Source organism: Esox lucius, chromosome 20, assembly GCF_011004845.1.
Source record: "Esox lucius isolate fEsoLuc1 chromosome 20, fEsoLuc1.pri, whole genome shotgun sequence".
In the NCBI taxonomy this organism is placed as follows: domain Eukaryota; kingdom Metazoa; phylum Chordata; class Actinopteri; order Esociformes; family Esocidae; genus Esox; species Esox lucius.
Window position 1 is genome coordinate 2,167,793 of NC_047588.1, and position 16,739 is coordinate 2,184,531.

Genomic DNA, 16,739 nt, shown 5'->3' on the forward strand with positions numbered 1-16,739 from the left:
GGAACTCCCATTATTATGCCTCCCTGGTGGACCCATTTGTAACTGATGGCAGCTGACAGAGGGCCACTGACCCCTGAAGACCTCCGCCTGATCTTTACATATTTCCTGACACCACCTGACGCTTCTGAGGGCACACTACTTCACAGCTTTGCCCTAACCCGTGCAGATTATACAATTACGTCATTTAGTAGATGCTCTCATCCAAAAGGAGTTACATTAGTTTGTGCATACCTTTCCGTGCCCTGCAACCAGGTTATTGTGAGTATTTTTAGTTTTTCCCCCTCAAAGATTTCAGTTTGTTTTTCAATTGAATTGTTCACGTTATATAGGTCACATTAAAGGTGGAAAAAGTTCTGACATGATTCATCTTTGTCTCATTCTTTTACATCACAAGAACCCATTTTAACAGGGGTGTTTAGACTTTTTATATCCACTTTAGCATTGATATCAGGACTCCAGCAGTGATACAAGGATTCTAGCACTGATACCAGGGCTACAGCATTGATAACAATAAAGCAGGAATAATCCCCTTAAAATAAAGAAATCTAGAGAGGATCTCAGCTCAGAGCGGTGGCCCATCCTCTTCTGGCTGTGTCCAGTAGTTCTGTGTGCATGCACTTTTACAGGATTGCAATAAGGCATACCTACCTCAAGGTTATGTTAGCAACACACTCTATCGCTTACCAAGAAGGCTTATGTGACCACATAGCACAGACTGGGTAGATCCATCTCATCTCTCAGAACTGTCAGCAGCAGCTTATGCATCACCAAATAAACAAGCTTGACCTAGTCTAAAGCAAATCATCTAATTTTATTGCACTAAAGGTGGATCAACCTAATCTATTGTGAGATAAATGTGTTTCAAGGGTAACCCATTGAAGGTTTTTGTGAAACTCAGTCTACACTGCCACTTAGTGGTGGAGACCGGAACTGATTTATTTGATGTGATTGCCTACCCACAGTCAACACTATCTATTTTGCCAGAGCTCAAAAGCGTGATATAGTTTATTGTGCATCAGGGATAGGCAACTTTGATTGCTATCAAGGCCTCAAAAAAATTATATCTTATTGTAAAGGGTTTAACGGCTTGCCAGTCTGTGTAATCCCATCTTTATAACAGATTTTCTGAAATTCTACACGTTGCCACTGGGTATAGAGATGCTTTTATGCTATTTTGCTTTTTCCCATTGTCTGGAGAGAAGTGTTAGCAGTTTTGTCATATGTCATATGAGAGAGAGAATGACTAACAATGGAGGGATCATGATTAACAGAAGTTTAGATATTGGTACCTTGAATTACATTAATTATAGATCAAAAAGAAAAAAAATAAGTTAGCATATGCTAATGGAGTGACTTTGAAGGGGCCCCCAAGTAGTGCAATCATCTAAGACACTGACTGCCAGCTGATAGTACACTTAACCTGGCGTTATTGTGGCTAGGTATTTCAATCATGGTCGTGGCATACTGGGGATGCCCTGGGGTCCAGTGTAAGGGGAGCAATTTGCCTTAGTGCTATCCAAGGTCTGCCGTGTCACTTTGCACTCTAGTTACTGCTTCTGGTAGGACAGGTGCATGCAATTTAAGTCCTGAAAATGAAGCGATGGAATGCGTTACCTTCAGGTGCATGTGTAAAAGTTAAACACTTTCTGATAAAGCAAGTAATCTGTTAAGAATTAAAACAGCTTGGCAAGACATGCTTGGATCAAGAAATCTTCAAGACAATTTCAGGTAGAATATTGTATTTATCATATTTAGCTTTATCAGAGACGTATTGAAACACATGTCCATTTTACAGAGCCCTGGATTTACAAAGAAATTGCAGAAATACTCAGATCAAAATACAAACACAAGAAAGAAAAAAAAAGTACAATCATCATCAGTCATAAGGTCTAGTATGAGTTCTGAATTGCCCTCTCATTTAAGAACATATTAAAGAATATTCCAGAAATGTAACTGTTATGATGCAGATTTTGAATTAAAGAATTAAACATTTTGAATGTGTACCGTGCACAGAAGGAAAACCCATTTTCATGTACAATCAATATGGTTACTGTCCGAAGTACATTGTTCTTAAATCATTGCTTTTTTTCTTTTGAGAACAAGACAAAGAGCCTAGTTGTAAGAGCATCTGACCATGAACCGAAAGGTTGCTAGACTAAAACCCATAGCAAATGTTGCCTTTTAGCCATACAAATTACAAAATTTTTTATAGCTAGTGATGAGGATTATCTGATCTAGTAACTTCATTTCCTGTCTGATTGCAGGCATTATATTTTAACTGGGATGTCAATATTACAATGAGTTTAAATTAAATTGTGTTTAAAATCATCAACATTCTCCCATTAAAATCAACAGTAATTTATTTAATGAATTCTTGAGGACATATTTCATATAAAGTTTATTGCTATTTGCTTACTTTATCCCTTTATAGCAGAATAGGAAGTACAACTCTTGTATTTCTGTCGGACGTAGGGGTATCTACCATTGTCTTGTGTCTGGACATCCTGCATTGTGAAATAGACATACCACATCACAACTCCTGATGGGTTGATGGAGATGGTAAACTCTGTGTTAGCAGAGATGCCACTCACCTTTTTCCCAGCAAACAAGTCATAAGCCTGAAATAGACAGAATTCTAGATATTAATTCAATATTAAGACCACACACAGCTACAGGACTAAGATATATATTGTATTTGAGGGTCATTTTGCTGGCTTGAAATGGAAAGCATTTGTCATCAAAACATACAGTGGATAAAAAAAGTCTACACACCCCTGTTAAAATGCCAGGTTTTTGTAAAAGACAGAGACAAAAATAAATCATGTCAGACCTTTTTCCACCTTTAATGTGACCTATAATGTGAACAATTCAATTGAAAAACAAACGGAAATCTTTGAGGGGGAAAAATGAAAAATAAAAACCTTACACCAACCTGGTTGCATAAGTGTACACACCCTCTTATAACTGGGGATGTGGCTTTGTTCAGAATAAAACCAATCACATTCAAACTCATGTTAAATAGAAGTCATTACACACCTGCCATCATTTAAAGTGACTCTGATTAATCACAAATAAAGTTCAGCTGTTCTAGTAGGATTTTCCTGACATTTTCTTAGTTGCATCGCAGAGCAAAAGCCATGGTCCGCAGAGAGCTTCCAAAGCTTCAGAGGGATCTCACTGTTGAAAGATATCAGTCAGGAGAACAAAATAATTTCCAAAGCATTAGATATACCATGGAACACAGTGAAGACAGTCGTCATCAAGTGGATACAATTTGGCACAACAGAGACTGCCAAGAACTGGATGTCCCTCCAAAATTCATCACAAGAAGAAAACTGGTCAGGGAGGCTTCCAAGAGGCCTACAGCAACATTAAAGGAACTGCAGGAATTTCTGGCAGACGGAATTTCTGGCAGACAGAAGCCTTTTCTTACTAAGAAAAACATCCAAGCCTGGCTGAAGTTTGCAAAAACAAACATCAAGTCCCCCAAAAGCATGTGGGAAAATGTGTTATGGTCTGATGAAACCAAGGTTTACCTTTACGGCCATAATTCTAAAAAGTATGTTTGGCGCAAAAACAACACTGCCCATCACCCAAAGAACACCATACCCACAGTGTTGCCAGCATCATGCTTTGGGGCTGTTTTTCTTCAGCTGGAACCGGGGCCTTAGTCAGGGTGGAGGGAATTATGAACAGTTCCATATACCAGGCAATTTTGGCACAAAACCTTCAGGCGTCTGTTCAAACTGAAGATAGGAAGTTCACCTTTCAGCACGACAACGACCCAAAGCACACATCTAAATCCACAAAAGCATGGCTTCACCAGAAGAAGATTAATGTTTTGGAATGGCCCAGCCAGAGCCCAGACCTGAATCCAATTGAACATCTGTGGGATGATCTGACAGATTTGGAGCACTTTTGCAAAGAAGAGTGGGCAAATATTGCCATGTCAAGATGTGCCAGGGTAATAGGCTCCTACCCCAAAATACTGAGTGCTGTAATAAAATCAAAAGGGGCTTCAAAAAAAGTATTAGTTTAAGGGTGTGCACACTTATGCAACCAGGTTCTTGTGAGTTTTTTGTTTTTATTTCCCCCTGAAAGAGCTACTAAAAATGTGTTATGACAATGCCAAGTGAATGATTTTTCAATGTTCAAATAGCAATTTACTTTGTTTACGTTATGCATGTATCACTCACCTGTGATCCTAAAGATCTCTGAAACCTTCCATGCATCAATTGTTTAGAATGATATCTCTGTATGAAGCCGGAGAAGCATCATAAATAATGGGAAACATTCCTCAACTCTCAACAGTTGCTGTCACTGGGAGATTTTGTACGGTAGCCCTGAAGTGCAAATCACAACGACAAATCATAAAACACAACGACAAATCATAAAACAAAACGACATATCATAAAATAAAACAACAAATCATGAAACACAACAGCAAATAGGAAAACACAACAGCCAATATGAAACACAACAGCCAATATGAAACACAATGGCCCTCATTTATCAAAAGTGCGTACACCAAATTTCCAGCGTACACCTGGCGTACACCCAAAACCACGGTGACTTTGAGATTTATCAATATGGACGTTGGCGTACGGCACTCTCAAATCCTACGCCAGCTCAGGAGGTGGTGTACGCACGTTTTGAGTTGCGCAGAAAAAAAATCCTAACGCACTGGCAAACTAAAAGATATTATATATTACACTATATATATATATATATATATATATATATATATATATATATATATATACATTATATATACACTGTAAAAAAAAAAAACATAATAATTACAAACTTCAGTGTTTATTTTAGTGCAACATGGACTTCAATGTTTAATTTGTGTGACTTTACCAAAGCATTTGATTTATATGTATTCCTTCAGATACTAGCCTGTGCGCTTTACATGACGTTTCAGGGTTAGGCCCGGCAGTTGCGCAGGGACTGGGTTCAGTAATAAAAGGCTTTTAATGACCAAAATATAATTCAGACTGACAAAATAATAAAAATCACATTCTTCTTCTTTTAAATAATAATAAGAATAATAGAAATAATAATAATAACGACATTCTTCTTCTAAATAACAATAAACGTCATTAATAATTAATATCATAAAATAATAAGACGAATATTACTAATTGTCATGCAATTACTAATGTTAATGAATGGTACTCCACATCATATCATCATCTTTTATTCCTCTTTTTAAACTGCCAAATAAAACAATTGTATTTCTTTCTACCTCCCTGGTGATCGTCTCAATCTCCACGTGAGAGAAGTTTCTCTTTTTTGCCGTCTTCCGTGTATCCATGGCGTAAAATGGGGGCGTGGGGGAAGCGGAGACTTGAATATATAGGGGCGTGTTATTCTAATGACGATCGTTTTCAGCCGCGGCATTTATCAAGGGCAGGTATTGCGTACACCTGGATTTTAAAGGTACGCACAGCTTCATAAATCAGGCGGTGAGAGGAGTGTAAGCAAAATCCTACGCCAACATATACGCCCGTTTCTACGCAAGAATGATAAATGAGGGCCAATGACATTAACTTCTAACGGAAAAGGTAGGGCCTATCTAGCAGAGGACGGAAACTCCTGATTGGACAGAAGGACTGCCTGTCTTTTAACAGGAAGGAGAGGTGAAAAACACGGAAAAGCGCACGGAAGAAACTTTCGCTATTATAAATAATTATTTTGATGCAGGGCATACATACGACGTGGTAGTCAACCATATGTTGTCAACCAATCACAACATCAGGATGAGTATACGCACTTTGAAGTCATGTTTGAGAGAAGCAGGGTTGTACAGAAGGAAAAACTATTCACAACTGGATGAGGTAAGACGTCCCATCCTTACAGAGATGCGTGGACCAGGGCAACTATTCGGCTATCGGACTATGTGGCAAGTACAGCAAAAACACAAGCTACGTATTAAACGACACACAGTGATGAGACTGCTGAAGCAACTAAATCCACGAGGAACGGATGCGAGAACACGCCGGAGGTTTGTGAGGCGTATGTATCACTCCATGGGTCCAAACCATAGAATGTAAAAAAAGTGGACGACGCCCTTTCGCTCTTTTCCATTGGTGAAAACTGAAGCCACCAGTGTCCCGATACGGCGCTGACATCTTGGACTTGCGCCTGCGTAGATAGCGATCTTGGGACCAGTTCTGCGCAGTAGTTATGCGCAGTAGCGAGCAGGAAGTAAAGCCGTAAAGCCGCGAAATCAACGGCCCCACCCCTGTGCCCCGCCCTCACTCTCCTTCGCAGAATGCGCATACCGTAATCAATCGCAAGTCCAAGTACAGTACAACCTTTGCTTGTTAAACTTAGACGATATGTTATAGCCTAACTTACATCATGTTTAACCTTAATTTAGAATAGGCCTAATACAAAAATAATTGGTAACTTCTAGCTAACGATCACCTGCTAGCTATTAACATGGCTATTAACGAGGCTTGTTGTCTTTTACCTAACCCATTACATTTATTTACTAATTAAATAGCTTATAAATTTAACTTACCGAAAAAAATTCAAAGATCGATTGGAAATGCCAGATCGGTTAGCACAATGTACTGCAGAACAACCCATTATGTCCGTGTGAAATTATATCAATTATAGAAATTTAGAGATTAAATGTAAAGCTCCAATCTCCTCAATCCTCCGAAGATCGCGAAAAAAGCCTGATCCTCGGCTCAGATTGCTGTCAATCACAGCTGTGAATCACGACGTCACACCACCATATTTAGAGCATTAAATAACTAACTAAAAACCAACTTATTTTAAAAACAAACTCTTGAATTTACATTAGCGTGATACAAACTACAGTAAATGACAGAAACCAGCTTCGGAAAAAAGATATTTGAAGGGTAATTTAATTGTTTAGTTGGTCTCGCGTCCCATTGAATAACATGGGGAGGGCGGGGTTTATGACCTAAACTGGGACCACTCACCAGGGGGCGATCGAGACGTTTTGGCTTCACTTTTCAGGGCTTGTGCGGCACGCTTGGTCCAAACTACATTTGGCATGTAGTTGGATACGATAAGCTGAAACCCTTTGGCTTGGCCCTCTCAGGATGTATAATTTACTTGTTAGATGATAAAGATACTAAAACAATGTTGACTTTTCCCTTTTAGAAAAAGCGACAGCTGTGTCCCTAGAGGATGGCCTGGTGTTTGCTACAGGGCTCGCATCACTTCCACCTGCTGGAATAACACCACTACCATGCATCGAGTTCTTACCAAATTCGCCATTCCCTATGACAAACACCTGTGCAAATGCGCTAAAGCTCCCTTTCCTTGAGGCCTACAGTGTCTTTAAGACAAACATGGAGTTTGGCTTACAGAATTCTCCAGGCTTTTGGTGCATTTAATGCTGTGCCAAGTCTGGATTTTGCCCAGTCTTAAACCTGCAGTTTATAAAGCATAAAAGGGTGCATGCTCAGTTCAAAGTATTTTAATGTGTATTATTTCTGTTCATTACTTTGTTCAATGAAAAATCACAGAACAAATGTTAAGTACAGGTCACATTACAAGTAACAGTAAAATTGTACTCAGCTAAAATGTATGTAGTCTCGCATTTGAAACAGTGTATAACATGTTGTGCTTGCAAACAAGCTTGTAAACAATACCTTTTGAAAAGAACCACGTTTCTTTGGTTGTTCAGACCTACAATTGACACACAGTTAACTCGATGGTGAATCAGAAAATAAACAATTATAGTTTGGGAGTTACATTTGAGACATGTATGTCTCCACTCTGGTATGACACTGCATATACTGAACTCCACTTACCAAACATGATACTCAATAAACAGCTAAGCCACATTTGAGAATGTTTTCCTTTAACATCTGGCCTTTAAGAGTGGGCTGCAGTAGACCATATTTATATGCCAGCTATTTCTTTCAAGGTGACATATAGTTCTGAGGCTGACTCCCAATCGTGTGGCTGCTGTAATCCATTTTGCTCAACAGTCTGTTGAAGATAATCCTGGATGTCTGGATCACTGCATGAATGAAGAGTTTGCCTTGACTCTGGAAACTTATCCAGTTCCCTGTCTTCAATTGCCAATACACAGTCCCTTGAACCAAACCTGCGTAGTGACACAATAATTCATCATAAAGGGAAAACATGACTCCAAATCCAAATGTATTTCCAATAATATGTGGGGTGCAATTTATGCTTTAATACACATTATATATTTTTGTAAGAATGGATATAGTCAATTCATTGTCAGTTGATATGAGAGTTACCTATGAGGTAATAGATAGAGTTCGTCTGGAATTCCCCCAGGACATGATGCAAGTCTGGAGAGTCTAATCCTGTGCTTATTCCAGAGGTCTGTGCTCTCATCCAGGTCTTTTTGCAGAACATTACTGAAGCAGAATCTCAATAAGTCCTGATGTTCATGGCTGGCATTAAAGTGTCCAGAGTCTCTCATGTCTCCAAACAGGTCCATCCAAAATTGAGCCCTAGGAATACAATTGAAAGTTAGGCTACATATTTTACACAAGAGCACAAGATTATAACTATTGAATAACTACAAGTAGGCTACTACAAAACACATTAATGTTGCTGCTGCCAATATCAGCAAAATAAATCTGATAGTGTGAATGCATAGGTGGAAAGGCAATATCAATAATGCATGAGTGGACATGACTGCAGCAGAGAGCAGCACCTGTCAATTAGGCTACCTGAGATCTTAGAAACACAAGGAGAGTGAGCGCTGTCGGACACAAAATGATTAACACATAACAGGAAGATATTTCTATGCGGTCTGTTGTGCTAAAAAGTGATTTCAGTCCACGGGCACAACCTATTAAAGCTACATCGTCCAGTTTTATGTGGCCAGCTGCTTTTATCAGGATGATAATATGCAAATATACATAACTACACTCACCTAAAGGATTATTAGGAACACCATACTAATACTGTGTTTGACCCCCTTTCGCCTTCAGAACTGCCTTAATTCTACGTGGCATTGATTCAACAAGGTGCTGAAAGCATTCTTTAGAAATGTTGGCCCATATTGATAGGATAGAATCTTGCAGTTAATGGAGATTTGTGGGATGCACATCCAGGGCACGAAGCTCCCGTTCCACCACATCCCAAAGATGCTGTATTGGGTTGAGATCTGGTGACTGTGGGGGCCATTTCATTACAGTGAACTCATTGCCATGTTCAAGAAACCAATTTGAAATGATTTGAGCTTTGTGACATGGTGCATTATCCTGCTGGAAGTAGCCATCAGAGGATGGGTACATGGTGGTCATAAAGGGATGGACATGGTCAGAAACAATGCTCAGGTAGGCCGTGGCATTTAAACAATGCCCAATTGGCACTAAGGGGCCTAAAGTGTGCCAAGAAAACATCCCCCACACCATTACACCACCACCACCAGCCTGCACAGTGGTAACAAGGCATGATGGATCCATGTTCTCATCCTGTTTACGTCAAATTCTGACTCTACCATCTGAATGTCTCAACAGAAATCGAGACTCATCAGACCAGGCAACATTCTTCCAGTCTTCAACTGTCCAATTTTGGTGAGCTTGTGCAAATTGTAGCCTCTTTTTCCTATTTGTAGTGGATATGAGTGGTACCCGGTGGGGTCTTCTGCTGTTGTAGCCCATCCGCCTCAAGGTTGTGCGTGTTGTGGCTTCACAAATGCTTTGCTCCATACCTCGGTTGTAATGAGTGGTTATTTCAGTCAGTTGCTCTTCTATCAGCTTGAATCAGTGGGCCCATTCTCCTCTGACCTCTAGCATCAACAAACTGGATGTTTTTCCCTTTTCACACCATTCTTTGTAAACCCTAGAAATGGTTGTGCGTGAAAATCCCAGTAACTGAGCAGATTGTGAAATACTCAGACCGGCCCGTCTGGCACCAACAACCATGCCACGCTCAAAATTCCTTAAATCACCTTTCTTTCCCATTCTGACATTCAGTTTGGAGTTCAGGAGATTGTCTTGACCAGGACCACACCCCTAAATGCATTGAAGCAACTGCCATGTGATTGGTTGATTAGATAATTGCATTAATGAGAAATTGAACAGGTGTTCCTAATAATCCCTTAGGTGAGTGTATAATAAAAATAATTTCAGTGGACCATAATGATAAATTGTTAGTTTCTTACATATTTTAACATCAAATTATGTTAGAAAAATTCCAGCTCTCGCAATCCCATTAATTCTTTGACCCATCCGTGCAAAATAATATCAATAATTTACAGATCCATTCTTATTCCAACTTTCTTCCCACCATTCATTCATTACTTTGATCAAATATGGATCAACATACAGTGGATATAAAAAGTCTACACACCCCTGTAAAAATGGCAGGTTCTTGTGATGTAAAAGAATGAGATAAAGATAAATCATGTCAGAACCTTTTCCACCTTTAATGTGACCTGAACGTGTACAATTCAATTGAAAAACAAACTGAAATCTTTGAGGGGGGGAAATAAAAAACTCACAATTACCTGGTTGCATAAGTGTTGAATAGAAATATAAAATGCCCAATACCCACACCATTTAAAAGTCTATTTTAAAGTTATTGACTCCATAGTGCACCGCCTTACTCCTTATTTTTGTAATATTCCCTAGTCTTTTAATACTTCATGAGCAGGATGGTTTATTCTGTCATCCTTCAGTCATGCCCAAAATGCAAAAGCTGGCTTCTCTTCTAAAGGACTGTTATTCATTGTCAAGGTGTTTTATTTATCATATGCACCAAATAACTCCTGAACAATTAAATTATTGTGACATAGCACATGACATCTATACAGTAAGAATTAATAGATATATTAAGCAAAAAATATATATCAGAAATATACATAACAATATGAACTACAGTAGAAGCAATTTTAAAGAGTGTATATTGGGGAATATGAACAATATTAACAATTTTATAAATGTAATATAAGTGTAATATGCCTATGAATGGTACATTAGAATATTCTAATGTACATTGAATGTACATAAAGCATTTGAAATGTTCATGTGATCAATAAGATCATTGATCAGTGTTGCTGGTTGAGAAGCCTTATGATTGTTTGTGAGTCTGGACGTGCATGCCCTGATGCTCCGGTAGTGTCTAGCAGATGGCAGCAGTGTGAACAGACCATAGCCTGGGTGGCTGTAGTTTTTGATGATGTCCCGTGCTTTCCTAAGGCATCATGTAAGATAGATGCCTTGCACAGAAGGAAGATGGCAACCAATGACGCGCTCTGCAGAATATCACCCTCTGGAGGGCCTTGAGATCACCAGCGGAGCAGCTGCCTTACCAGGCAGTAATGTAGCCTGAGAGGATGCTCTCAATGGTGCACCTGTAGACGTTGTTGAGAGTTTTTGCAGACATGCCAAACTTCTTGATTCTCCTATAGTCGCTTTTGGGCCGAGTTTGCTTGCATGAAACAGGTGAGCTCATCTTTGATGAATGTACAGAGGAACTTTGACGTCGGAGACTCTACTTCATCACCGTCGGTGTGTATGGGGGCATGACCCTCCCCACACCGCTTCCTGAAGTCCACGATCATCTCCTTAGTCTTGCAGATGTTGAGAAAGAGGTTGTTGTCCTGGCACCATATAGCCAGGTCCCCTAACTACTCTCTGTTAGAGGTTTCATCATTGTTGGAGTTGAGACCCAGGATGGTGGTGTCGTCCTCAAACTTAAGGATGACGTTCTAGCTGTGTGTGGCCACGCAGTCATGCATGAACAGGGGTAACAGGAGGGGACTGAGTATTCAGCCCTATGGGTCTCTGTTGCTCAGGGTCAGTGCAGAGGAGGTGAGGTTGCCCATTCCCACCACCAGGGGTCTGCTCGTCTGGAAGTCCACGATCCAGTTGCGAAGGGAGGTGTTAATCCCAGGATCCTGAGCATAGGAACAAGCTTAGTGAGAAAATTGTGTTGAATGCTAATCTGTAGTCCACAAATTCCTGTAAATTACCCCAAATCGAAAATGGCAAAACTAAGGGGCGTACCTTTGAGAGGATAGGTACAGGAACACACCACTCTTCTTTGTAGATCTCCATCTCATATGGATAATGAGCTATTACAAAGGTATTGCATAGATACACTTATTTGATCCCCTGCTGATTTAGTACATTTGCCCATTGACAAAGTCTATAATTTAAATGGTAGGTTTATTTGAACAGTGAGAGACAGAACAATTTTTGTTTTTATTGATTTGCATTTTAATGAGTGAAATAAGAATTCGACCCCCCTGCAAAACATGACTTGGTACTTGGTGGCAACACCCTTGTTGCCAATCACAGAGGTCAGACCTTTCTTGTAGTTGCCCACCAGGTTTGCACACATCTCAGGAGGGATTTTGTCCCACCTCTTTGCAGATCTTCTCCACGTCATTAAGGTTTTGAGGGTGACGTTTGGCAATTTGAACCTTTAGCTACTCCACAGATTTTCTATGGGATTAAGGTCTGGAGACTGGCTAGGCCATACCAGGACCTTAAATGTGCTTCTTCTTGAGCCACTCCTTTGTTGCCTTGGCTGTGTGTTTTGGGTCATTGTCATGCTGGAATACACATCCACAACCCATTTTCAATGCCCTGGCTGAGGGAAGGAGATTATCACCCAAGATGTGACGGTATATGGCCCCGTGCATCGTCCCTTTGATGCAGTGAAGTTGTCATGTCCCCTTAGCAGAAAAACACCCCCAAAGCATAATATTTCCACCTCCATGTTTGACGGTGGGGATGGTGTTCTTGGGGTCATAGGCAGCATTCCTCCTCCTCCAAAAACAGTTGAGTTGATGCCAAAGAGCTTGATTTTGGTCTCATTTGACCACAGCACTCTCACCCAGTTCTCCTCTGAATCATTCAGATGTTCATTGTCAAACTTCAGACGGGCCTATACATGTGCTTTCTTTTACAGGGGGACCCTGCAGGCGCTGCAGGATTTCAGTCCTTCACAGTGTAGTGTGTTACCAATTGTTCTCTTGGTGACTATGGTCCCTGCTGCCTTGAGATCATTTACAAGATCCTCCTCACCGTTCTCACGATCATTGCAACTCCACGAGGTGAGATCGTACATGGAGCCCCAGACCGAGGGAGATTGACAGTTATTTTGTGTTTCTTCCATTTGCGATTAATCGCACCAACTGTTGTCACCTTCTCACCAAGCTGCTTGGCGATGGTCTTGTAGCCCATTCCAGCCTTGTGTATGTCTACAATCTTGTCTCTGACATCCTTGGACAGCTCTTTGGTCTTGGTCATGGTGGAGAGTTTTTAAAAAATGAAGACAAATAATGGGGGAAATGAGAGGTGTACCTTTGTAAGGATAGGTAAAGGAACATAAACGTTTCTGTACATCTCTAGCTGATATGTGTTTTGAACTATTAGAAAAATTTAGTTTAGTATGAGAAATTAAAGTAGAAGGAAAAATAGCTACTCTTCTACAAGGGGGGAATTGGGACAAGGATGGTCATTGACCAATACATTAATTTATTTAGATCTAATGTCTCATCTGTATAATGATTTAGCTTATTTATGTTTTTTTTTGTTTTTTTGTATAAACAAATAATACCTTTTTTAATTAGAAATGTGGAGAAACAAGAAACCAGGCAAGCCTCGTTCAGCCGGCCCACAATAGAAAGTGTTGCCATCTCGAGATTTGAACCCGGGTCGCCTACGTAAAAGGCTGTGTCGTTAACCACTACACGACTGAGCTGTACTTATGCTGGGTGTCGGTATCATGAACAAATCCTCTTTTGCCACTGGCCGTTTTAGTAGTTAATTGGCCATTTGTGAATGAAATTGATACAGTTAAACGGACAAACGTTTCTTACTAAGTTTACCACAAAAAATAGCGGCCAGTGGCCATTTTAACAGCTTAATAGCTAGTAATAAGCTTTACCGGTATCTACTAACTTACTGGAATAGTCATAAGAATTGAACAATTGCTAGCGAGTCTGCCAAAGCTATTTCATTTAATGGCATAGGAACTTGTTTTTTTCTTTCATGGCAAAACAACGTACATTTTTCCTTCATTCGTGAATGACATTTATACAATTACTATGAATAAAGGCGACGATAACTAACTTTTTCAACAACCCAGATAACACATATGTCTTACCGATGTCAATGTACAAAACCGTTCTTATGGTATGTAGCGCGTTGAGCGATTTTCTGCATGCAATTTGAGAAACGCAGATCTCACTCTCATAGTCAGAGCTACCAATATGCTGTAAGCAGACGAGGAAAACCGACGTCCTGACCGCGTTCAAAACAACTCTCGTTTTCCCTACGCTAAACAAATGATATCAGAGTGTTTGCCAGCAGGAAGGAGAAGGACATTATACACATTATAGATAGAAAGAAAAGGCCAGTCACCAGAAGATGTAGCTATCAATATTGCTGACACAATTGTGTCCCCAGTTATTTTGACACGTACTGAAAAACACAGATGTAAGGTAAAGCAAGTTTGGCTAGCTAACACTAACAGTACTGTTTCCATGCTATTTCCATGTACTATTTAAGCAGTTGCAACAAAAGAGAATGGGGGAGCAGGGACAAATCTCAGGCAACTTTAAAGTTAGATTAAATTGATGTATTATACTTGAATCCGAATAACCTTATTAATTTGAAGAAATTATTATTACCATCTCTTAAAGGTTATGCTCTGCGTTTTCATAAGAAGTGTACACATTACTTCAGTAGGCAGGGGAGACAATAGTCTTGATAATGAGGGACAGAGTGGTGCAGAAAGTAGAGTGACAACAAGGTACATGGAAGAGGAGAGAGTAGACCATAGTGGAACAGAGGATAGAAGAGAGGAAAGAGATGGATGGGAGGGAAGAGAATAGATGGAGGGCAGTCCCGCTCAACAACGTTCCCACCACAGCAAGATACATTTCCAGAGGAAACACTGAAGTAGAGGCAACATCCACATTACCAATGATTAGTTGGTTTTGTCCACCAATGTTTAACTTCTATAACAATAAGCAAGTGTTGAACTTACACATAATAGCATCCTTCAGTGGCATTGACCGAACAGTCTTCTGCCCCGTCCTGCACCAGTTCCGTTGGGTTGCAAAGTCCAGTGTGAAGACCTTCTCGAACACATACCACACGGTTAGCTTAACATTCTGTCTCCGGTTGAGGACAACTTTGAGGTCTGAAATGCCAACAAAGCATTAAAACTGCACACTTGTACTGTTAGGGGTTGTCATACTACTTTAACGTTTTAGTTCAATCAGGTGTTTGAAGTAGGTGCAAAGTCTTTAAAAGTATTTCCAAGGGACCCTCCAGTCATTTTATTTATTATGTTAAACAACAAGTGCATGTAGAGTTTGGTGGGACACGTCACTCACAGGTTTGAAAACAAGGTCTTGGAGCTAGAAGAGACAAGGACAGGGCTGAGTAACATTTAAAGTATAACAGGATTACAGGACTCTTGTTTTGTGTTATACTCATTCAACCTACTTCCAAGAGTGTTACTTTCTTCCATTTTACTTGAAGTTGTAGGTTGGACCTCCACTCCTGGCCTCCAACTCGCTGTTGGGACCCAAATACAAGATATGAAAATAGTGGTCAAGCTGTGTCATGTCCCAGGTGCCATGTTCTGGTTTCCAAGCAGCCCTGGATCGTGGCATGTGTATGTTCACTGTGCGCACCTGTGTTCTGGTAGGTTAATCACCAAGTCTATTTAAATTCCTTTCAGATGCTGGTCTGGTCTGGCCAGTGATCTGGTCTGGCCTGGAACTTGGATCTGGATGGCTAGTGACTTAAAGAACAAACATCAAAATTAGTATAATGTTACTTCATATCTGACCCTGTTGACCCTTCTGTATCACTTGCCACTACTGATGTCATTCTGGTGGTTTGTCTTTGCTCTCACAACCAATGAAGGAGTGTTTTTAAGAGGAGCCTCCTTGCCTTTTTAGTGGGGATGTTAAGATGTGTTGGATGGAAGATGGTCTTCATCCTCCTGAGGCTGTTGAGGAGGATGTCGGAGTCTTTTTGATTTATAAATGAAAGAACAACAAATTAGTTGAAAAGGCTTTCTGACCAGATTATTTTAGTCTTGAATAATTTCTATTTGGATATATTTTACTCACTTGATACTTTCCTACATCAGGCTAAAGTAATACAATTTAAAACGAATGTTTTCACACTTATGCGTGTTGTTGGCCTCTTTGGCATTCTTGGTCCTAGTCAGTGTTGAGGTCTGATGACATACATAACTTCTCCCACCGCTCTGCAATCTTGTGAAACTATTCCATAACAGATTGCAAGGACCATGCACAGATAATGACGGTAATAAAAATAATTATGTATGTGTAGTATTACAAATACAAACATTCGAAAAATAAAGTCTTTACACAGAATATTACCTGTTTCAAAGAGTACTCGTGCTGGGTATTGCTTCCATCCTTTGGCTGGTTGTGGGGAGATCTGAACAAAGCTAGCTAGGAACACTGCACATCGTCGTAGTTCACATTATTAGATAGACATGTATATTAAGATATTGTAACTAGGTTGTTAAGCCAGCAAATGTGTTCGTCTATCCTGACCCAAAATGCATACACAGATGCGTACTTCGAAAATCCACCAGAAACACTGGCAATATAACTGTAAACTGTTTTATTTCAGGCTTACCATAATGTAAGTAGTAACGGTTTTAGACAGCGAAGTTTTCGTCTATACGGAAAAATGTATACTACACCTATAATTTACAAGACTGCTTCTTAAACCACTACGCTATTTAGTTAG

At 40.0% G+C, this 16,739-nt stretch overlaps 2 long non-coding RNA genes across 2 annotated transcripts; one reads left to right on the plus strand and one right to left on the minus strand.

The window, feature by feature from the left end:
• Positions 1–1,756: 1,756 nt before the first annotated feature.
• LOC109615300 lies at positions 1,757–5,297 on the minus strand. Its single transcript, XR_002196285.2, has 3 exons — positions 5,252–5,297; positions 4,197–4,343; positions 1,757–2,618 (listed from the first exon to the last, which is right to left on the minus strand). It is a non-coding gene; the product is annotated as an uncharacterized LOC109615300 (long non-coding RNA).
• Positions 5,298–5,555: 258 nt separating this feature from the next.
• Positions 5,556–7,835, plus strand: LOC114829738. The gene is made up of 2 exons (XR_003777585.2): positions 5,556–6,021; positions 7,147–7,835. It is a non-coding gene; the product is annotated as an uncharacterized LOC114829738 (long non-coding RNA).
• The last annotated feature ends 8,904 nt before the right edge of the window (positions 7,836–16,739 follow it).